At 38.9% G+C, this 24,181-nt stretch overlaps 1 long non-coding RNA gene across 1 annotated transcript in view; it reads left to right on the top strand.

Annotated features, from left to right (window-relative positions):
* The first annotated feature begins 1,622 nt into the window (after window positions 1-1,622).
* Window positions 1,623-24,181, top strand: part of LOC123593312 — a 42,071-nt gene continuing 19,512 nt past the window's right edge. The window contains exons 1-3 of the long non-coding RNA XR_006710252.1: window positions 1,623-2,220; window positions 7,681-7,807; window positions 8,082-8,180. This is a non-coding gene — a long non-coding RNA (uncharacterized LOC123593312). The remainder of the gene's footprint in view (window positions 2,221-7,680; window positions 7,808-8,081; window positions 8,181-24,181) is intronic.

Below are 24,181 nucleotides of genomic sequence, written 5' to 3'. Positions count from 1 at the left end.
TAGATTCAATGCAACCCCTATCAAAATTCCAATGGCATTTTTTACAGAATTGGATAAAATGATCCCAAAATGTGTATGGAACCTCAAAAGACCTCCAAATATCCAGATTAGTCTTGAGGGAAAAAAACAAAGCTGGAGGCATCACACACCCTAATTTCAAACTATATTACAAAGCTATAGTAATCAAACACTATGGTATTGGCATAATACCATAAATCAATGGAACAGAATCAAAATCCCAGAAACAAACTCATGCATATTAAGTTAAAAATATTTGACATGGAGCCAAGAATACTCAATAGGGAAAGGACGGTCTTCATCAAATAGAGCTGGGAAAACTGGATAACTACATGCAGAAAAGTGAAACTGGACCACTCCCTGCTACCCCTCACAAAAATTAACTTGAAAGAGGGGCGCCTGGGTGGCGCAGTCGGTTAAGCGTCCGACTTCAGCCAGGTCACGATCTCGCGGTCCGTGAGTTCGAGCCCCGCGTCGGGCTCTGGGCTGATGGCTCAGAGCCTGGAGCCTGTTTCCGATTCTGTGTCTCCCTCTCTCTCTGCCCCTCCCCCGTTCATGCTCTGTCTCTCTCTGTTCTGGAACTCATGAACTGTGAGATCATGACCTGAGTTGAAGTCAGATGCTCAACCAACTGAGCTACTCAGGCACCCCTCTCTCAAAATTAATAAACTAAAAAAAAATTATTTTAGCCCATGTACAGTTTTAAAAAATGTTTTCATGGGCAAAGAAGGCCTGGGGCTTCCTAGTCTGCCATCTTGCAAATCTCACTTCACTGTGGCCAGTATTATAGTCCCATTTATTTCAATGCTCACTAGTAGTTTGGATATGTGAACAAATTGGATATGTGAACACAGGCTTCAGGCCTTCCTCATGGTTTCTCAGCAGGAATCAAAAGATGTGTTTTAATAGCACAAAATTACATTCAACCTATGTGTACTTGTACTACATCAAAATTGAAGCATTTACATGCTATATTAATGCAATTAAAAGAAATGTAAAGCGATAGTAGATTTTGTTTTGCAAAGCCATGGGTTAGCAATTCTGAAACTACTTTCTGTACATTCTGTCTCCCCACAAGATGCTTATTAGTAATCGTATAGTGGAGAAATCTGAGAGGCACTACCTTAACCAAATGATCAAAGTTGACAGTGCCTTAATGGGACAATGTGCCTCCTGATATAGGTGCATTAGAATTTTTTGTAGTATTCCTGCTAAAAATAATCTAAATTTAACACCAAGAAAACATTAGTGAAATCCAATTTGTCAATATTATGAAAATATAAAGAAATCATCAGGAAAACACTAACAATTTGTTGCCTCTCATTTATTTTTTTCAACGTTTATTTATTTATTTATTTATTTATTTTTGGGACAGAGAGAGACAGAGCATGAACAGGGGAGGGGCAGAGAGAGAGGGAGACACAGAATCGGAAACAGGCTCCAGGCTCTGAGCCATCAGCCCAGAGCCTGACGCGGGGCTCGAACTCACGGACCGCAAGATCGTGACCTGGCTGAAGTCAGACGCTTAACCGACTGCGCCACCCAGGTGTCCATGCTGCCTTTCATTTAAAGTAAGCCCTGTCAGTGTGGTTTCTTTTCTTTCTCTTTTTTTTTACAGCCACATTGAGCTGTACTGCAAGGGTACAGATGCACAGTGGGCAAAGGTCGTTATACAACCAGAACTGTATTTAACCAAAGCAAGAGAGCAGCCAGCAAGTTACAGGTGTACACAAGCGAGTATACAGGCTGACCATGTTAAGTTAAGAAGGGAGAAGAGGGATGGCGAGGTATAGAGCTATGATCAGTGCATCCGGCGTGGGGCTGGGGAGACTTCCAAAATCTGGGTAGGCGCTTATGAAACTACAAAACTTCCCTGGTCCCGCAGACAGGTGCCTCTCTGGAGACTGCGGCCGACTGGGGTCAGCCAGGCTCCTAGCCCCACGCACCTCCTGCCGCCCAGGACTACGCCTCCCAGCGGCCTCTGCGCCCGGCGCCCAGGACTACACTTCCCGGCGGCCCCCACTTCGGAAGCGGTTTCGTCCAGACCTGCCTTCCCGCCGCTGATTGGCTGCTGCCTTCCCGCCGCTGATTGGCTGCTGCCGTCCGCTGAGTGGCTGCTGCCGTCCGCTGATTGGCTGCTGCCGTCCGCCGCCCGCGCGGCGGCTCTCGGAGGTCGTGTCGGTCCGCTTGTCCTGACGCCAGGTGTGGGGTGCAGGTTCCGGTTACAGTGAGTGTTGGCGGGCGGCTGACGGTGACTGTGCGCGTCTCTGGGAGCGGGAGTGGACGCACGAGGGGGCGATACGGAGAGGGGCGGGGCGCCCGGAGGTCAAGTGGGCACCGCCGGGCATGCCTTGCTGGTGTGCCCGCCCTCCCGCTCCGTGAGCTGTGCCCGCTCTTTCCTTGCGCGGTGCTAAGAGCGGGGGCGGGGGAGGTCGGAACGTGCGGGAACCTGCGCGTATCTGGGCGTCTGCTGTATTAGGGGCTCTTAGTATTCCTCGGAGTGCTTCTTCCAACTCATGGTGTTGATTTGTTACTATTGGTGATTTCCTCTACTTGCATTTTTATTGCATTCTTAGTCTTCCTCATTCGAATATACTGTACAGACGATTGCACGAGTTGATGAATTTTTGCAACCCTGATACGCCTTGGCAATCAGCACTGAGACAGGGTGAAAAAAATAAAAGGATATTGCCAGCATTCCAGTTGTCATACCCCCCTGCCCCGTTACTGTCAATATCTGATAATGTGAATCCTTTACAAAGAATTCCCTTGTAAAACCTTTGTAAAGGTTTCCATTGAGATTGCCTTGGGTATTCACAGATCTTTGCACTTCTATAAGAATATTAGAATTGATTTGCTAATTTCATTAAAAAATTACTTTTTTAAAAATTGGGGTTGCTTTGAATCTACAAAGTTTTTTGAGAGAATTTACATCTACTCATGTCTTCTAATCAATGAACATGGGATATATATATCGTTCAATAATATTCTGTCATTTTTAATCTAGAGGTCTTAAGACTATTTTGATTTGTAACTAGCTATTTGATTTATTCTTATACTATTGAAAGTTACATCAGAGTTAAAATTTTGTGTTTCTGTTTAGTTGTTCTTGATTTATGGAAATCAAGCTGATTCTTTTTAAGTTGACCTTTTATCAATCTTGATAAAATCACTCAATTCTAGTAGCTTATCTATAGATTCTTTAAGATTTTTTAATGTACACAATCATGTCATTTGTGACTAATGAGATTAATTTCTTCCTTTTTAGTACTTATGCGTTTTATTTCTTTTTTCTTGCCCTGTTGTACTGGATCAGACTTCTAGTTGAAAGGTCTTCTTTTTCATAATTTTAAGGGGAATGCATTCAGATTTTTAGCTTTAATTGTGATTTTTGAGGGAGCATTTTAAGATTTGCTTTATCAGGTTAATGATAGTGTTTCCTTTGATTTCTGCTTTACTCAGTTTTTATCATAATGTTGGATTTTGTCAGAATTTCTGCATGTATCCAGGGGATCATGTAATTTTCTCTTTTTTCTATTAATGAGGTGAGGTACACTGATTTTTAAGTAATATTGTTACTATTTTAAGGTATTATTATTATTATTATTATTATTATTATTATTATTTAAAGTAAGTTCATGCTCAACATGAGGCTTGAACTCAGGACCTGAGTTCAAGATCAGGAGTCACATGCTCCACTGACTGAACCAGCCTGGCACCCAAAGTACATTGATTTTCAAGTGTCAGACATCTCTTACATTTTTCACATAAGCTCCACTTGCGTATGATATATAGGTATCATATATCATATAGGTCTCACTATCTTTGCATTTTTGTCTTATTGGTTTGCTTGTCTGTTTTTGCCTTCTATATTTTGAAGTTGTGTTATTGAGTAGATAGAGGCGTAGAATTTTGATTATCCTGTTGTGTTGACATCTATAATAAAGATGAAATATTCCTGTTTAAGGCAAGAATAACTAATAGACATAAAGCCTATTTTGTTTGATATTACTGTAGTTCTACCTGCTGTCCTTTGGTTAGTATTCACATGCTATGTCTTTTTCTATTCTTTTACTTTCAGTCTTTTTCTACCTCATATTTGAAGGGTGTCTTTTGTAAACAGCATGGAGTTGTATTTTGTTATTAAATATGCTCCAACAAGTTTAGTCTTTTCTTAGTTTGTGTTAGTTTACGTTAAATGTAATTACTTACATAGTTGGGTTTATGTCTGTTTTGTTGTTATTGGTTTTTTCCACTTAGTACATTTTTTTAAGTTTATTTGTTTTGAGAGAAAGAAAGAGTGAGCAGTGGAGGCACAAAGAGAGAGGGAAAATCAGAAGCAGGTTCTGTGCTGCCAGGGCAAAAACCTGATATGGGGCTTGAGCTTATGTGAGATCATGACCTGAGCCAAAATCCAGAGTCAGACGCTTAACTGACTGAGCCATCCAGGTGCCCCTAGTTCATCTTTATGTTCTCTTTTGTCTTATTTTGGGTTAATTGAATTTTGCGTCTTTCCATTTTTTCCTTCCATCATACCTTCATGTATGTTTGTTTTAGTGTTTTTGCACTAGAGATTGCAAAATGCATCATTGATGCTTTATAGTGTAATACAAATTATTTTTACAATTTCCCAGTGGTGCTAGAATTTTAGAACTTTTAAAACTGCATTTGCCAACTTCATCCTGTCTCTCCATCCTCTCCATTATTTCTTAGTAATGGATTTTAATTCTACATGTACCTTTTTTTTAATTAAAATTTTTTTTATTTTAGAGAGAGAGTGCATGCGTGGAGGACAGGGGAAGAGGGAGAGAGAGAATCTTAAGCAGGCTCCACAGTCAGCACAGAGCCCAACATGGGATCTGACCCTGGGATCATCACCTGAACTGAAATCAAGAGTCAGATGCTCAACCAACTGAGCCACCCAGGCGTCCCGATTCTACATGTATTTAAATATGAATTTTTGGGGCGCCTGGGTGGCGTAGTCGGTTAAGCGTCCGACTTCAGCCAGGTCACGATCTCGCGGTCCGTGAGTTCGAGCCCCGCGTCGGGCTCGGGCTGATGGCTCAGAGCCTGGAGCCTGTTTCCGATTCTGTGTCTCCCTCTCTCTCTCTGCCCCTCCCCCGTTCATGCTCTGTCTCTCTCTGTCCCAAAAATAAATAAACGTTGAAAAAAAAAATTTAAATATGAATTTTTTTTTTCCTGGTTAATATTCATTGAAATTTACCCCTATTCTTATTCATCTTTTATGTTTTTATTTATTCTCATGCTTTCAATGAGGATTCTTTCCCTTCTGCCAGGTGAACCCGTAAAACTTTTCTTCATATGGGTTTGGATTAGGAGTTGACAGAATATAGGAAGCTCTCAGCACTAATACATGATAATAGGGCCTTTACAGTAGGCAGTTTAGCAATTTTTGTGTAAAAATTTGAACTACACACCCTACAACTTGACTCATGGATCTTATCATACAGATTTGTTTGTGCATGTGAAATAAAATATAAAATAGATAGTGATGGTTTATAAATAATCTAAATATTGATTATCAGGCAGCTAGTTAAAACATTGTGGGTCATGGGACGCCTGGGTGGCTCAGTTGGTTAAGCATCCAGCTTTGGCTCAGGTCATGATCTCACAGTTTGTGAGTTCAAGCTCCATGTCAGGCTCTGTGCTGGCAGCTTGGAGCCTGGAACCTGCTTCGGATTCTGTATCTCCCTCTTTCTGCTCCTCCCCTGCTTGTGTTCTGTCTCTCTCTCAGAAATAAACAGTTTAAAAAATTGTGGGTCATTCTTAAGATGGATTATTTTTTTTAAGTTTAGTTTTTTTTTTTTTAAATTTTTTAATGTTTGTTTATTTTTGAGAGAGACAGAGACAGAATGCAAGTGGGTTAGGGGCAGAGAGAGAGGGAGACACAGAATCGGAAGCAGGCTCCAGGCTCTGAGCCGTCAGCACAGAGCCCATTGTGGGGCTCGAACTCGAGCCGTGAGATCATGACGCCAGCTGAAGTCGGACGCTCAACCGATTGAACCACCAGGCACCTCTTAAGTTTAGTTTTGAGAGAGAGAGAGAGAAAATGGATGAGTGGGGGAAGGGCGGGGGGTGGGGGAGAGAGAGAGAGAGAGAGAGAGAGAGAGAATCGTGAGCAGGCTCTTTGCTATTAGCATAGAGCCTGACGCAAGCCTCAAACTCACGAATAGGACATCATGACCTGAGCTGAAGTGAGAGACGCTTAACCGACTGAGCCACCCAGGTACCCCAAGATGGATTATTTAATATCTCAAGAATAAAGGAGCTCTTAATGCATTAATATAAAATGATCTCTAAAGTATATGGTTAATTAAAAATAAGGCAAAAGGAGGTATTTCCACATATTGTAATGAGACATAGGACAGTCTGACCAACCTGTTAGTGAAAACAATGGTAAGTTATAGGTACTATATAAAAATAATCACTGAGAGATTTTAAAGAGAGTTAAAAACAAAAGTCTAGAAACTTGAATGTTCAAGAAACCTCCTTTAGTAGGTTAGAATGGAGACATTTTATTATAGCACCTGAATAGTGTTGTCATTCTTGCTGTAGCAGCGTCTGCAGTCTCTGGGCTCTTGTTACCATGCCTGTGGGAGGTGGGGACGGGGAAAACAGGGCATTGTGATATGCAGTTTGACTTCTCTGAGGAAAGCCTGTCTGTCCTGCCTTCTTTGGATTCAGCTCTGCCCTCTCAGGCCAGTCACTGAGCGGACAGGTCATTCTTGGAATTCTGAAAACTGTGGCTCATGTGAGTTGGAATGATCACTTTCTGTATTTTTATCAGGTCCTATGTTTTTATTGTCTGTCATGAAAGTTGCTCCTGGGATGTCCTCCAGGAATCTGCTCCCAGACCCACTCTTGTGAGCGCCTTCCCTAAGTCCTCTCCCCCCCAGCCTGTTCTTGAGTGTACCATGAACAGTCTTAGACCTTTCTCACCTGGTTAGTTTTCAGTCAGGAATGCGGATGGAGCACATTTTCCCGAGGGAAATATTAAAGATGCCTGTCACAAAACCATGGCTTAATAAGGCTGTGACAAACCACATCCTTGTCGATACAAAGTTTTGATCTGTTTCAGGGAGGTTTTAAATTAGACATAATGGTATAACTAGATAATAACTTTCCATCTATGAATTCCTTCAGAGTTTGGGCAAACCTAAGTGTCTAAAATATAAAATATAAGAATGGTCAAGTCAGTTATAAGATACACGATTTGTCTTATGTAGCAGGAGAAAGATGCTTGTGATCTCCTGACATAATGATGAAATAGTCCTTAGACTGTTTCTTTCTTAAATTATTATATCACATGCAAATTGTGCTTTCAAAGAGAGAAATATGACCTGAGGTACACGTAGGATGGATGGAGGCCACAAGTTTTTCTTAGTCAAGCTGCGTATTTTCTGCTACTTCACTTACTGGGGAAACTCCATCTTACAGTATTTGTTCACTTCAAGCCCTTCCGTCTGAAGGTGGCTTGTTTCTCCAATGAGCGGGAGGGAGGGTAGCGGCTCCCGACCTGCCAGACGTGTGCTGTAGCCCCAGCCTGAGTCTCCTCCTTTCTCTGATGACTCTCCATTTCCCTTTCCCTGTTGAAAAATTGCCTTTAACTTCATCAGGGATGGATATATTGACTTTTTTCAGGGGTCGGCAGTATTCAAGGACGTGGCGATAGACTTCACCCAGGGAAAGTGGAACTACCTGGGTGCTGCACAAAAGGACTTACCCAGAGACGTGATGTTGGAAAACTACCACAACCTGGTCTCTGTCGGTAAGGATGTTTACTTGCAGATCATTCGGTATTTGCCTTGTGGAATTTCTGCCTCTTTCCATGTGGATTTCTGGATTGTCTGAATTCTGTTTCCTGCTACTGAGGGAATAATCTGCACTCTATGGTTTTGGGGAAGACGTCTCTGTCACACACTGTTCTTCAGGAGACCTTCACCCTCCTTGTTATTCTTGTTATTATCTTCTTCAATGACCAAAGCTGGCCTTGAATTCTGCCATACCTGTAGGTTGATCCTATTTCTTTTCCTTTCTTGAAGTAGGACTTTCCAGATCTAAGCCAGATGTGATCTCTTTATTGGAGCAAGAGAAGCAGCCTTGGATGGTTACAAAGGCCATGACAGGTGGCCCTCGCCCGGGTGAGTGAGAGCTCATTGACAGAGAGAGGCCTTGGCAGCCCAGGTGGCCTTGCCCTGCGGCAGTTACCACCTTTGCTATTCTTATTGGGAAGTGCCCTTCCAAGGACTGAGGCCTGACAAGGGAGAGAAGGCCTGAGTCATAGAAAAGTAGCTTTGTTTCTCTCCCTTCTCAGAAACGTAGGTGCCGCCCTTCCCCATGACCAGCAATCTTTTCCTTATATGTGCAATCTAATTCTTTCCCAGCTTCCCCTTGTCTTTTAAACTTGTGTAAGTATTGTCACTTCTGAACAATATTTCTTAAAAACCCCTATTTTACCTGTTTTTCAATGACTTGATCCCTTTTTGAGAAGTTTCTCCTTTTTTCAGTAATTCATGCTTTATTCATTCACTCTTATCCAAAACGTATTGATGTTTAATTCATGCAAGCCTCATTTCAGAACTTGAGGGAATTAAAGTGAGTAAATTATTATTATTTTTTTATTGATGTATAGTTGACACACACCATTATGCTAGTTTCAGGTGTACAATGTAGTGATTTGACACATCTGTCCCTTATGCTGTGCTTACCATAAGTGCAGCTGCTGTCTGCCCCCACATTACTGTGTTCTCTATGCTGTGCCTCTCATCCTGTAACTTACTCATTCCATCACTGGAAGTCTGTGCCGCCCATGTTCCCCCCTGCCCCCCCAGCAACCACCAGTTCTCTACATTTATGGGTCTGGTCTGCTGTGTTTCTATGTTTTGTTTCTTTATTCATTTGTTTCTTACTTTACATGTATAAGCGATATTATATGGTTTTTTTTTTTCCTTCTGACTTATTCTGCTTAGTATACCGTCTAGGTTCATCTATGTTGTTGCAGATGGCAAAATTTCACTCTTGGTGTGGCTGAGTAATATTCCATTGTATGTTCACCACATCTTCTTTATCTGTTCCTCTATGGATGGACACGGGTTGCTTTCATATCTTGGCTATTGTAAATAATGATGCAGTAAACATGAAGGGTGCATGTATCTTTTCGAATTAGTGTGTTCATTTTCTTTGGGTAAATACCCAGCAGTGTAATAACTAGATTGTATGGTAGTTCTGTTTTTAATTTTTGGAGGAATCTTCATACTGTTTTCCACAGTGGCTACACCAATTTACTTTCCCGCCAACAGTGCATAAGGGCTCCTTTCTTCCACATCTTCACTAACACTGTTATTTCTTGTCTTTTTAACACAAACCATTCTTTTTTTTTTTTTTTTTTAATTTTTTTTTTTTCAACGTTTATTTATTTTTGGGACAGAGAGAGACAGAGCATGAACGGGGGAGGGGCAGAGAGAGAGGGAGACACAGAATCGGAAACAGGCTCCAGGCTCTGAGCCATCAGCCCAGAGCCCGACGCGGGGCTCGAACTCCCGGACCGCGAGATCGTGACCTGGCTGAAGTCGGACGCTTAACCGACTGCGCCACCCAGGCGCCCCGTAACACAAGCCATTCTGACAGGGGTAAGGTGATATCTCATTGTGGTTTTGATTTGCATTTTCCTGATGATTGGTGATGTTGAGCATCTTTTCATGTATCTTTTGGCCATCTGTATGTCTTTGGAAAAATATCTATTCAGGTCCTTTGCCCATTTTTTAATTTAATTTTTAAATTTAGGTTTGTTTTTGTTTTTTTGGTGTTGAGTTGTATATGTTCTTTACATTTTTTTGGATATTAACTCTTATCAGATATACCATTTGCAAATATCTTCTCCCATTCAGTAGGCTGCCTTTTCATTTTGTTGATGGTTTTCTTTGCTGTGTAAAAGCTTTTTATTAAAAAAATTTTTTTAAAGCATTTATTCATTTTTTTGAGAGACAGAGTGTGAGTGGGGGAGGGGCAGAGAGAGAGAGAGAGAGAGTGAGAGAGAGAGAGAGAGAGACAGAGGGACAGAATCCAAAGCAGGCTCCAGGCTCTGAGCTGTCAGCACAGAGCTCGACGTGGGGCTCGAACTCATGGACTGCGAGATCATGACCTGAGCCAAAGTTGGATGCTTAACTGACTGAGCAACCCAGGCGCCCCAAAAGCTTTTTATTTTGGTTTCATTTTGCCTTTGTTTCCCTTGTCTTAGGAGACATAGCTAAAAAAATGTTGCTAAGGCTGATGTCAAACAGATTACTGCCTATATTTTCTTCTAGGAATTTTATAGTTTCAGGTCTCACATTTAGATCTTTAATCCATTTGAATTTATTTTTGTATATGGTGTATCAAAGTGGTCCGATTTCATTCTTTGGATTGTAGCTGTCCAGTTTTCCCAGCACCATTTATTGAAGAGACTGTCTTTTCCTCATTGTATATTCTTACCTACTTTGTTGTAGATTAATTGACCATAAAAGTGTGGGTTTATTTTTAAGCTTCTGTTCTGTTCTATGTATCTATTTTTGTGCTAGTACCATACTGTTTTGATTAATATCTCTTTGTAGTGTATCTTGCAATATGTGGTTCTGATACTTCCAATTTTGTTCTTCTTTTTCAGTATTCCTGTGGCTATTTGGGTTTCTTTGGGGGTTCCGTAAACTTTTTGTATTATTTGTTCTATATCTGTGAGTAATACTTTTGGTATTTTGATGGGGTTTTGGTATTTGATTGCTTTGAATCTGTAGATTGCTTTGAGTAGCATGGACATTTTAACAATATTAATTCTTCCAATCCATGAGCATGGAATGTCTTTCCATTTATTGTGATCTTTAGTTTCTTTCATCAGTGTTATTTTAGTTTTCAGAGTACAGGTACCTCACCTCTTTGGTGAAGTTTTGTTCCTAGGTATTTTATTCTTTTTGGTGTAATTGTAAATAGAATTGTTTTCTTAATTTCTGTTTCTTCTACTTCATTATTAATAGAACGTATAGAAATGCAGGCAATTTCTGTATATTAATTTTGTACCCTGCAACTTTACTGGATTCATTTGTTATTTCTAATAATTTCTTGATAGAGTCTTCAGGGTTTTCTATATATAGTATTATGTCATCTGCACATAAGGACAGTTTAACTTCTTCCTTACCAATTTGGATACTTTAATTTTTCCTTTTCTGATTGCTATGGCTAGGATTTCCAATACTATGTTGAGTAAAAGTGGTGGGAGTGGACATCCTTATCTTGTTCCTCATGTTAGAAGAAAAGGTCTCAGTTTTTTTACCACTGAGTATGATGTCAGCTCTGGGTTCATCATATATTGCCTTTATGTTGAGGTATGTTCCCTCTAACGCACTTTGCTGAGAGTTATCATGAACAGATGTTGAATTTTATCAAATACTTTTTCTGCATTTGTCAACACGGTCATATTATTTTTATTCTTTATTTTGATAACGTGGTATATCATGTTGATGGATTTGATTTATCCAGGGTACCCTGGATAAAATTCCACTTGATCATGGTGAATGATCCTTTTAATCTATTGTAGAATGCAATCTGCTAATATTTTTTTATTTTGTATCTAAGTTCATCAGGGATGTTGGCCTGTAGTTTTCTTTTTTGTGATATCTTTGTCCAGTTTTGATATCAGGATAATATGGCCTTGTAGAATGTATTTGGAAGCTTTCCTTCCTTTTCTATTTCTTGGAATAGTTTGAGGAGAATAGGTATTAACTCTTCTTTAAGTGTTTGGTAGAATTCACCTGTGGAGTCATCTGATCCTAGACTTTGTTTGTTGAGAGGTTTTTTTGTTTGTTTTTTACTAATTTAATTTTGTTACTAGTAATCTGTTCAGATTGTGTATTTTTTCTTGGTTCAGTTTTGGAAGATTGTATGTTTCCAGGACTTTATACATTTCTTCTAGGTTGTCCAATTTGTTGGCTTAGTAGTAGTCTCTGGTAAGTCCTTTGTATTCCTGTGGTGTTATTTTTCCTCTTTCATTTCTAATTTTATTTATTTGGGTCCTCTTTTTTTTTTTCTTGGTAGTCTAGCTAAAGGTTTATCATATTTATTTTCTTTTCAAAGCACTAACTTTTGGTTTCATTGAGCTTTTGTATTGTTATTAGTCTATTTATTTTTGCTCTGGTTTTTATTATTTCCTTCTACTAACTTGAGCTTTGTTTTTCTTTTTATGGTTACTGTAAGTGTAAATTTAGATTGTTTTTCAGAGATTTTCTTGTTTATTGGTGTAGGCCTGTATAACTCTAAAAGTTCCCTGTTAAAACTGCTTTCACAAAAAGATTTTGGACTGTTGTGTTTTCATTTTCACTTGTCTTCATGTCTTTTTTCATCTCCTCTGATTGCTTAGTTGACCCATTGGTTGTTTAGTAGCATGTTATTTAGATTCCATGTGTTTGTGTTTTTTTCCAGTGGGTTTTTTTGTTGTTGTTGTTAATTTATTTCTAGTTTCATACCTTTATGGTTGGAAAACATGCTTGATATGATTTCAGTCTTCTTAAATTTATTTGGACTTGTTTTGTGGCCTAATGTGATCTGTTCTGGAGAATGTTCCACGTGCATTGGAATGTATACATATTTTACAGATCCTTCCCTGTTCCATTGGATCATATATAACTATCCACAGATAATATGCTTTATTGTTTTGGTATATATACACACACACATACATACTTAGAGAGTATCAAACTGTATACAGTATATTGTTCAGTAGGTGATGTTTTCACTTAACCTTTGTCTTACTTCTATTTCCATATTGTATTAATTATTGTGACTTTATATATTTTATGTATGCATATGTATTATGAATATAATACATATGTATATATGGGATATCTTTATTCTTGGTAGAGTAAATCCACTCTGTTATTTTAGCAAAGTTTTCCATTTTCTTTCCCTTATAATTCTTTCTTCCTCTTTATTATATTAACAGTTGTCTCTTTAAATTTTGAAAAATTTATTACAGTGAAACGTCAGTGTAGTTTGAGTAATAGTAGTACTAGTGAGTATTCTTTTACCATTTTTTAATATGGGATTTTGGTACAGATCTTTATCTCAAAAAGTTTTAAAGATTTTGTGCGTGTGTGTGTGTGTATAGTAAAGTTTTAGTCCATCTGCAGTTTAATCCTATATTTGGCCTGAAGTAGTAATTTTTCATCATCATTTATTTGATTATTCTACTCTCTTCATCATCTGGAAGTTTATTCTCTAACACGGTAAGATCTCATAAAAAACTTTGTGTCTCCTTCTGGGCTGTCTTCCTTTTGATACCTTAAATCCTGTGTCACTACTAATTTAAATTACTCAAGGAAATGTAATAAAATAGCCAGTCAGCTCTGAGGCTGCAGTTAAGATTTGTGTTCTTATATTGAAAATGGACTACTTATCTTCATTTTGTGTGCTTCTCCACCTATGTTCAGTGATTTTGCTGCAGGCATTGGATAAGCAGGAGGTTGGATTGAACCAGAGTTGGAGACCGATTCAAAAATTATAATGATAGGTTAGAGAATCAGAGCTGAGTAAGCAAAAATGAGAACCAAAGTGTTGGATTGTGAAAAAGTATTGCTGCTTACTGAGTGGTAGTTTATATGAGAGAGGAGTTTAAATAATACTCATTTCATAGTTCTCTTAACTGCCAAACTCTTCTTCCATAGTTATAATAATTAATATAGATACTACATATATATTTTTTTTAATGTTTATTTTTAAGAGAGAGAGAGACAGAGTGCAAGTTGAGGAGAGGCAGAGAGAGACAGAGACACAGAATCTGAAGCAGGCTCCAGGCTCTGAGCTGTCAGCACAGAGCCTGATGAAGAGCTCGAATTCACAAGTGGTGAGATCATGACCTGAGAAGAAGTCAGATTCTTAACTGACTGAGCAACCCAGGTGCCCCTAATAGATACTTCTTATTGAGGACTTATATTATGCCAAGGAGCTGTAGTCTTAATCCTCACAGTTCCATGAGAATAGTTATTCTTTATCAAATGAGAGTTTGGGGACTCAGGTTAGTTAAGTAACGAACTAAGACATAAAAGTAATGGACTTGAAAGTATTTTAATAGTGTGCTGGTCATTTCCACATGGAACTCATCAGTGGTGTATCATTTTCTCTAAATCTACCCATTCTACTTTGTCACTGCTGGAACCTCACTGAATTCTTCCTTACTTCTGTCAGAGACATTATAAAACAAGCATATAGTAGTTGGGAAGTTCCTGTAAATAGACTATATAGTATTCATGGACTTCTATTTATCCTCCATTTTTGTAGACTTACTTAGCATCTTACTTTTTTTTTTTTTTTAATTCCTCTCCCTGGACTCTTGTCCTCAATATTTGAGAATGTTTTCATCCATTTACTTCTTTAGAACGTGATTTTCCCTTATCTAGTTTCTGCCATAGAAGTTTAATTTTTGATGGAAGAGGAATATATTATATGTATACTTGACTGTTATTTTTCAGATTTACAGTGCATGTGTGATACTAAGGAGTTATTTCCAAAAAAGAGCACTTTTGATAAAGAATCATTTCAGTGGTATATAATGGAAAGATTAAAAAACCACTTTGATGGATCCAATTTCAGAGGCCTATCTGAAATGCAACAGAGAAGTGAGAAGGAATATTTCAGATAAGAGAAATATGAGAAAATGCCTACATTCAGCCAGCACCCAGCAGCACATATTTATAAGGCTTTTCATAAGAATTCTCAAGAGCTGTATAAGAGAATTTATACTAACAAGAGACCTTATGAATGTAAGGAATGTAGGAAAGCTTTTAGTTGTGGGTCACAACTTACTCGACATTAGAGAATTCATACTGGAGAGAAACCCTATGAATGTATGGAATGTGGGAAGGCCTTTGGTCATGGCCCACAACTTAATTGACATCAGAAAATTCATACTGGTGAGAAACTCTATAAATGTAGGGAATGTGGGAAGGCCTTTATTCAGCTATCATCCCTTATTCGACATCTAAGAATTCACACTGGCAAGAAGCCATATGAATGTAAGGACTGTGAGAAGGTTTTTTGTTGTGGCTCAGAACTTACTCAACATCAGAGAACTCATGCTGGTGAGAAGCCCTATGAGTGTACGGACTGCGGGAAGTCCTTCAGTCACGGTTCACACCTTGTACAACATAGGAGAATTCATACTGGAGAAAAGCCTTAAAAATGTAAGGAATGTGGGGAGACTTTTAGACATATCTCACAACTTGCTCGACATCAGAAAATTCATACTGGTGAGAAACCCTATAAATGTAGGGAATGTGGGAAGGCTTTTATTCAGCTATCACATCTTGTTCGACATCTAAGAATTCATACTGGTGAGAAACCTTATGAATGTAAGGATTGTGAAAAGACTTTTAGTTGTGGCTCAGAACGTACTCAGCATCAGAGAACTCATACTGGTGAGAAACCTTATGAGTGTAAGGACTGTGGGAAGGCCTTCAGTCATGGTTCACACCTTGTTCAACATCAGAGAATTCATAGTGGTGAAAAACCTTATAAATGTAAGGAATGTGGTGAGGCCTTTTTTCAACAATCACATCTTACTCGACATCAGAGAATTCATGCTGGTGAGAAATGCTGTGTATGTGAAGAGTGTGGTAAGGCCTTCATCTGGAGCTCCAAACTTGCTCAACATCAGAGACTTCATATTGGAGAAAAAAAAAAAAAAAGATTATGAATGTAAGCAGTGTCAAAGGTCTCCCTTGGTGGCTCACAGGTTTTCAACAGATTATTTATATTTAGAGTAATCCTATGAATATAAGTAATTTAGAAAAGTTTTTATTCAGAGCTCCTACTTTACTCAACATCAGAAAATGCATACTGTGAGAAATACTACGAATGTAAGAAATGTGAAAAGGCCATTAGTCTTAGCTCAAAACTTAAATATTACAGAATTTACATTGGAGAAAAAAAAACATCTTATGAATGTAAGCAATGTGGGAACACCTTTAACCAGAGCTCAAACTTTTGCATCAGAGATTGTATACCAGCCAGAACAGACAAGTGAAGAATGTGGGAAGGCTGGTAGTTGTTCACCTACTGGCAAGAATTTTTTTTAAGCTTATTTATTTTTGAGAGAGAGAAAGAGAGCGAGTGGGGGAAGGGCAGAGAGAGAGAGGGAGAAAGAGAGAATCCCAAGCAGGCTCTGTACTGTCAGCACAGAGCCCAACGTGGGGCTCAGTCCCATGGACCATGAGATCATGACCTGAGCCAAAACCAAGAGTTGGATGCTTAACCGAATGAGCCACCCAGGTGCCCCAAGAAAGTTTTGTGTAAGCTATGTAGGAAAGTCTTTCTTCATAGTTCAGACCTATTAAATATCACATAATTTATAATGGTGAGAAACCTAGGAATGTTAGGAATACAGAAAACCTTTCATTAGGATTCACAACTAATTGAGTATCAGCAAGTTTATAAGTTGATATAGGGAAACTTACGTGCAATGCATCAGTTATGTTACAATAAATTTATTAGAAGAAAATCCTATAGATATTAATCTCATTTGCTTCTTATTTATATCTAGGCATCAGAAAATTTATTTTGGGTCAATAATTGAATGTAGAAAATCCATCACAGTTTAGACTGAGAGAACAAGTCTAAATTCAAGGTACAAACTTGAGAGAACTCTTCATAGAATATTTTTTTAAAGAGAGAAGCAAACCATAAAATAAAAATTATAGAGAATAAACTGAGGGTTGATGGAGGGAGGTGGGTGAGGGATGGACTAGATAGGTAATGGGTACTAAGGAGAGCACTTGTGGGGAGGCCTGGGTGTTGTACATATGTAGTGATGAATCACTAAATTCTACTGAAATCAATATTATACTATATGTTAACTAGAATTTATATTTGAACTTGAAACAAAATTTTTAACCCCACGTTACATATTGTAGTTCTACCACTCTTTTACTACTGGGACAATGAGTAGGTAAATTAATATCCCTGTTCCTCTTTACTTGTTTTTATTTTTATTTTTTTCAACGTTTTATTTATTTTTTTGGGGACAGAGAGAGACAGAGCATGAACGGGGGAGGGGCAGAGAGAGAGGGAGACACAGAATCGGAAACAGGCTCCAGGCTCTGAGCCATCAGCTCAGAGCCTGACGTGGGGCTCGAACTCCCGGACCGGGAGATCGTGACCTGGCTGAAGTCGGACTCTTAACCGACTGCGCCACCCAGGCGCCCCTGTTCCTCTTTACTTGTTTTTAAATTGGAGGGAATTAAATATTTCATCTCATATGTTGTCTGACAATCCCCAGTAAATGTTGACAGTATCACTATCACTGGTAGAATTATTATTAAAATGAATGGAGAATACTTTGTTTAATAACATACGAAAGCTTTGATCTCTTACTGCATGTAAAAAACTTATCTTCAGAATGTAATAAATATGAACAGCCCATTATTCAGATCCTTTTTGCTGTGTCTGCAAGTTCATACTGGGAAAATAATAATCTCATGATGTAGTGAATGTGTAATTAAGAGTACAGCTTTTAAACCAAATGTTTTATGAAGTAACCTCTATAACAAATCCTTAAAAGCAAAAGTTGTATAATTTTTATTTTCTGCAGTAGTTATGGATGTTGAAAATTTTGAAGCTCTTAGAAACTTAGTAACACCTGTATGCTTAATTATTTTAAAAATAAAACCAAAATAGACTCTTAAGGGGAATAACAATGAACCACTGATATATCAAGATATAGAATGTGGTCAAAGCTGTTTTCAGTAGTTCATGCATCATATTAAAAAGTCAAGGACAGTTATTTAGCATTTCGTACTGTATCTTAAACACTTTGAATAGGGAATTAATATTTGTTGAGTAAGTAATTATATGTTTAACTCAAGAAAAGGGAAAAAAATAAAGACAACCCTGAAATGAATAGATGGAAGGGTCTAATAAAATTAAAATAGATTAATGAAAAAGAAAGCAATAGGGGTACCTGGATGGCTAAGTCAGTTGCGTGACCAACTCTTGATTTTGGCTCAGGTCATGATCTCAGGGTTGTGGGATTGAGCCCTGTGTCTGGCTCCATGCTCAGCACTTAAGATATTCCCTCTATCTCTCTCTCTCTCTCTCTCCCCCTCCTCTGCTTATGCATGGTCTCTCTAAAATTTAAAAAAAAAAGTAGTTTAAAATAAGGAAAGGAAAAAAAAAGCAATAGGCAAAACCTATTTGAATTTGCTAGACTAGACTTTATCATGTCACGTCAGAAAACACTGGTCATAACTCAGTCCAACACTATGAGTGAGAAAGGAGCGATCATGATAGATGTCATAAAGATATTTTTTACTGTAATAATAATTTATTACAATAAATTCAAAAATCTAGAGAGAAGGCATAATTTTCTAGATAAATATGTCACTGAAATTGATTCGAGAAGATAAAATATCTGAAGACACTAATTAATGGAAGAATAAATAGTACTGGAACTTTGTTTTTAGATGTTACTAGATAATTTTACAGGTGACACCTTGAGGAAACCTAGCCACTCATTCTACAAGACTCACATCCTGCTAAAAATGCTAGAGCAATGCTTCTCAAACAGATGACCTCTATCCTCAGGGAGGGTTGACAATGTCTAACAATTTTTGGTGCTGCTGGCGTCTAGTGTGTACAGGGAAGGTTGCTGCTAACCCTACAATGCACAGGACAGCACCCCACCCCAGCGCAAAGGATTGCCAGGTTGAGCATGTCAACATTACTGCTATCAAGAAAAGCTGTGTTCTAGGATGGCACCCTAAGAACAAATGCCAGATCAGTATCATTTGCATAGCTTTCATTTCAGCTTCTCACTCTTAGTTTGTAGAAGGTTTTGGAATATTTTGAACATCATTTATTGAAAGTATTTTTTCCGTCTTTGGTATCATTTTGTGTATATTTTCCTGTGTGTACATGCATGTGTACATGTACGTGCATCTATATTCCATTTAACCACATACCTTTTTCTTTGTGGTTTCTTATATTCCTGTCTGTCTTAGAAGTATTCCCCACACCAAAGTTGAACAAATGAATATCCTAATAGTTTGTTGTTTTCTGTGCAGATTTTAAAAGACTTTAAGGCTAATATGTCAAACAACCATATAGCTGCTACATAGCGTTAACATTTTAACAGTTTTATTTCTTAATTTTTAATATTTTTTTTGTTTTTATATTTATTTTTGAGAGAGGAGAGAGGAACAGAGAGAGAGGGAGACAGAGGATCTGAAGAGGGCTCTGTGCTGACAGCAGAGAGCCCAATGAGGGGTTTGAACTCACAAACCATGAGGTCATGACCTGAGCCGAAGTTGTACGCTTAACTGAATGAGCCACCCAGGCGCCCCTCTTATTTTTCTTTTTCTGTTCTTTACTGTCATTTTTCTAATTTCACTCCTACAACTCCTGTTAGAAATAGCCATCACCATTAATTTTACATATTTTCTTCCTGCATATGTAAATACATGCCTGTAACCACTGTGCTGCATGTTCTGTGGGGTTGTTGTTTATTGTCTTTTTAAAAATGTTTATTTATTTTGAGAGAGAATGAGTGTGAGTGGGGAAGGGGCAGAAAGAGGGAGAGAGAATCCCAAGCAGGCTCTGCACTGTCAGCACAGAGCCTGCTTTGGGGCTCGATTCCATGAACTGTGAGATCATGACCTGAGCCAAAATCAAGAGTGGACACCCAACCACCTGAGCCACTCACGTGCCCCTGTTCACCCTGATAGCATCATAGTTCCACCATGGCATATTTAGATTTTGTATTATTTTTATTTTCTTATTGAGATTCAGTGTAGTTGTGGAATCTATAGGGATTCATAGCTTTCAATTCTGTAGAAAACTAAGTCACATATTCCTTTTCCTCTCTCATTTATTTTCTTTGGGAATTCCAGTTAAACATATATTGGGCCTTCTCAGTCTCTCCTCTGTGGTTTTTTTCTTCATTTTTAAATCTATCCCTACCCTTTTTATGTATTCTCTATAATTTTTAAGTCTGTTTTGCAGTTTATTAATTCCTTATATAGCTAAGTCTATTTGTGGAATGTAATATTATGAGTTATTTTTATAGAAATTTTTATCTGGTTGTTTTCTAAATGTAAATGTACTTGGTCATTTTGATTCTGTCTTTCTGTTTCTCATGTTTTTTTTTTAAATTTTTTTTTTTTCAACGTTTATTTATTTTTGGGACAGAGAGAGACAGAGCATGAACGGGGGAGGGGCAGAGAGAGAGGGAGACACAGAATCGGAAACAGGCTCCAGGCTCCGAGCCATCAGCCCAGAGCCCGACGCGGGGCTCGAACTCACGGACCGCGAGATCGTGACCTGGCTGAAGTCGGACGCTTAACCGACCGCGCCACCCAGGCGCCCCCTGTTTCTCATGTTTTTAATGAACTCTTCCTTTTTAACATCATTTCACATTAAAAGAATTTTTTTTAATGCTTATTTATTTTTGAGAGAGAGAGAGAGAGAGACAGAGTGTGAGTGGGAAAGGGGCAGAGAGAGAGGGAGACGCAGAATCCAAAGCAAGCTCCAAGCTCAGAACTGTCAGCACAGAGCCCAATGTGGGGCTCAACCCCATGAACCGTGAGATCATGACCTGAACTGAAGTCGGACATCCAACCAGCTGAGCCACCCAGGCAGCCCTCATTTTATGTTCTGTCTGTTGATATTTCTAGTATTGGAAGTCTTCATGGTTCTGCTTCTCATGTATTTTTAGCTTTGGTTTTGTTTGCTCTCACTTATGTAATCTTCTTTCCTAGTGTGGTTTGGTTTTGTTTTACCCTATATACCTTAGAATTTGCCTACAGGTTTTTAAAAAAAATCTAAGTCGATTGTATACTCCAGAAAGGATTTACTTTTTTTGTTTCCTGCCGTGCCTTGAAGACATTAGCAGTAGACTCTTTTTTTTAATATAAAATTCTTTTTTTTTAACGTTTATTTATTTTGAGAGAGACAAAGACTGCACAAGTAAGGGAGGGGCAGAGAGACAGGGGGAGAGAGAGAATCCCAAGCAGGCTCCACATTGCTAGCTCAGAGCCCGATGTGGGGTTTGAACTCACAAAGCCATGAGATCATGGCTTGAGCCAAAACCAAGAGTCAGATGCTTAACTGCCTGAGCCACCCAGGTTCTCCAGCAGTGGACTAATTTTTAAGTTAGAAAACATGCCTTACAGTTTTCCAGACCTTGCAAATACTGTTAGGTTCTTAAACCTATGTGAGGGCCTGCATGTGACCGCAGATACCCAGGGGAGATTTTCTTCCCTATACTTAGAACCAATGTGAAAGCAAACATTGTTTATTTCTGTCTTAATCCTGCTTCTCTCTTTCCCTAAGTGTAAAACCATTTGAGTTTTTTAGTTTTATGTTTTTATTATCTACCATCTCACCATAAGTGTGCCCCAGGCCTTTTCTGTTGTCCCATACAGATAGATATGTGTCTTTTATGATAGAAACTCTAGACCCCCAGGATTGGTAGATAGAAACTCTAGACCCCCAGGATTTGGGGATTCCAACAGCTATTGTACACATTCATGTTATTCCCATCTTCAAAGGATTTCCCTCAATTCTTACCAGTTCATCATATCTTTTAACAGACTCTTTTATCTGTAGAAATTTTCTGTGAGGACCTTTTCAGCTTACATGGTCCTTCATAATGTCAAATGAAAGCTACCCCATTCTTTATCCTATTTTGTGGGTTTTCTTCCTGTAGCACTTGTCACGTGTGTGTGTGTGTATCCCCACATGGGGGTGGAGGTTGCCCTTAATAAGAATGTAAGTTCTAAGAGAGCAGTAACATGCCATTCTTCAAATTGCTATTCCACAACTCTAGTAAAGCTCCTGTCCTGTAGCACAGTAAGCTTTGTCTAGATAGAGATAGGAGATGATGCAGAAAAGCACAATAATTGGTGAGAGAAAAGGGGCTTCACTACCAAATACACAAATCTATTCATGTTTGCAGTGATGATCCAAAAGAGGCGATAAGTCACAATCTAAATGTTTCCTTGTCACGCTTTAAGGGCTTAAAAAAATTTTTTTTTAAGTTTATTTTTGAGAGAGAGACAGAGTGTGAGTGGGGAAGGAGCAGAGAGAGAGGGAGACACAGAATCTGAAGCAGGCTCCACGCTCTGAGCTGTCAGCACAGAGCTCTATGTGGGGCTCAAACCCATGAACCGCAAGATCATGACCCTAGCTGAAGTCGGACGCCCAGTGACCGAGCCACCCAGGTGCCCCTAAGGACTTTTTTAAAAAATTTATTTTTGAGAGAGAAAGAGTGTGAGCTGGGGGGGGGGGGGGAGGGGGGTTGGTCCAGAGAGAGAGGGAGACACAGAATCTGAAGCAGCCTCCAGAGCCCGATACGGGGCTTGAACTCCCTAACCATGAGGTCGTGACCTGGGCCAAAATTGGATGCTCAACCAACTGAGCCACCCAGGTGCCCCTCCTTGTCGCACTTTAATAAGATCCTGGTTTCTCATTTTAAAAAAGCTGCTAAATTTTTTCTTAAGAAATAAGTCAGAAGGAGCAAATTAGATAAAATGGCTTGAGTTACATACCTCCCGAAGAGCCTATTTACTATCAAAATCTCCATCTCTTGTTCTAGCCCCACTAGTACATCTTTGCCATTTCTAAACTCAACATTTTTAATGTTTTAATGGAGTTTAATCAAATTCTATAATAATTCAGTTGCCCCATTTATGATGCATGTTACTTCTTGAGTTGGTTGTCTTGGTTCACAAAAAAAATGCCTTCCATTTCTCCTTCTAATTCTTTGCCTCGTGATCTTCAAGCCTCTGTCCCAGGCCACAGATATTGAAAAGTGGTCTTTTTGTTTTAGCCATCCACTGCACACCCCAACTTTGATTTCCTTTAGTTCCACAGCACAAATGAAATAATTTTCTACCAGACTCTGTGCCTATTACAGAGTCAGACTCTGATGATCTTTTTCATTTCTCTGTATCTTCTCATGTGTGAAGTAGAAGGAGGTATAGATATCCTGCCATCTCCCAGTCTTTTACATTTAGCAGGTGTCTCTGTAGCACCTACCGTATGCACGTTTTCCTTTTGGAGATGAGAAGAGATTGGATATAGACGTGAAAACAACGTCAATGATTATAAGACAGTGCTGTTTATTATGTGTGCCCCTTTCCAAAATATTTAAAAATTGAGTTTCTTTTCCCTCTTATTTTGAGTTGGAATAGTGACGATTGTAGAATGGATTGTTTCCTCTAAAATTCGTATGTCGAAGTCCTAACCCCCAGTGTGACAACATTTGGAAATAGGACCTTTAAAGAGGTGATTAATGTTAAATGAAGTAATAAGGGTTGGGACCTAATCCAGTATGACTAGTGTCCTTATAAGATGAAGAGAGAACGTGAATACGCACACACAGAAAAAAAGGACATGCAAAGACACAGCGAGAAAGTGGCCATTTGGAAGCAAGGAGGGAGGTGTCTAAGCCTATAGACACCTTGATCCTGAATTTTCAGCCTCCATAACTAGGAGAAAATAAATTTCTGTTGTTGAAGCCACCTGGTCAGTGGTATTAGTTATGGAAGCTCTGGCAGACTGATACGGTGACTTTTCAGGATATCTGTGAAAGGTAAAGGAAACAATTGATCCGGATAGTTGTCAGTTCTTTAAAAAATCTGGTAAAGCTAGGCTGTTTGTCCTCAAGTACACCTAAAGTAGGTTAACACAAAAGAAAACAATTGGAGAAAGATTTCCGAGTTTATTATACTACATCCTGTTTCCTGGGGAAATTGGAAAATAAGGATGGGTGATACGAAGTGTAAAACTTGAAGCATAGGCACTTCTGGCTGAGAATATTTCTGTTTTCGTTGGAGGGCATCTTTTTTTAGGCCATGGCTTATACGTGTCTGTTCTCTGGTAATGAACACACCATTGCAGGGCATGCTCTTCTGAACGATCTGTTGTTTGGAACAAGAGTGCACAGTGCTGCACGTCTCCGAAAGCTTTTTCCAGGACTGGGATCATTTGTTGAACTGCACACAGTGACTTTCCTAGTATAGGAAGCAGAACTATTGAGTTTTGGCAGGACAAGTATTTTCAAGTTTCTCTCAGTTATCTAGGTTACAACATATTCTCTTTGAAGCTTTGTGTTGACATAGTGCCC

The sequence above is a fragment of the Leopardus geoffroyi genome, chromosome D4 (assembly GCF_018350155.1).
Source record: "Leopardus geoffroyi isolate Oge1 chromosome D4, O.geoffroyi_Oge1_pat1.0, whole genome shotgun sequence".
In the NCBI taxonomy this organism is placed as follows: domain Eukaryota; kingdom Metazoa; phylum Chordata; class Mammalia; order Carnivora; family Felidae; genus Leopardus; species Leopardus geoffroyi.
The sequence above is the reverse complement of the archived record's forward strand: the minus strand, read 5'-3'. Positions and strand labels throughout refer to the sequence as shown.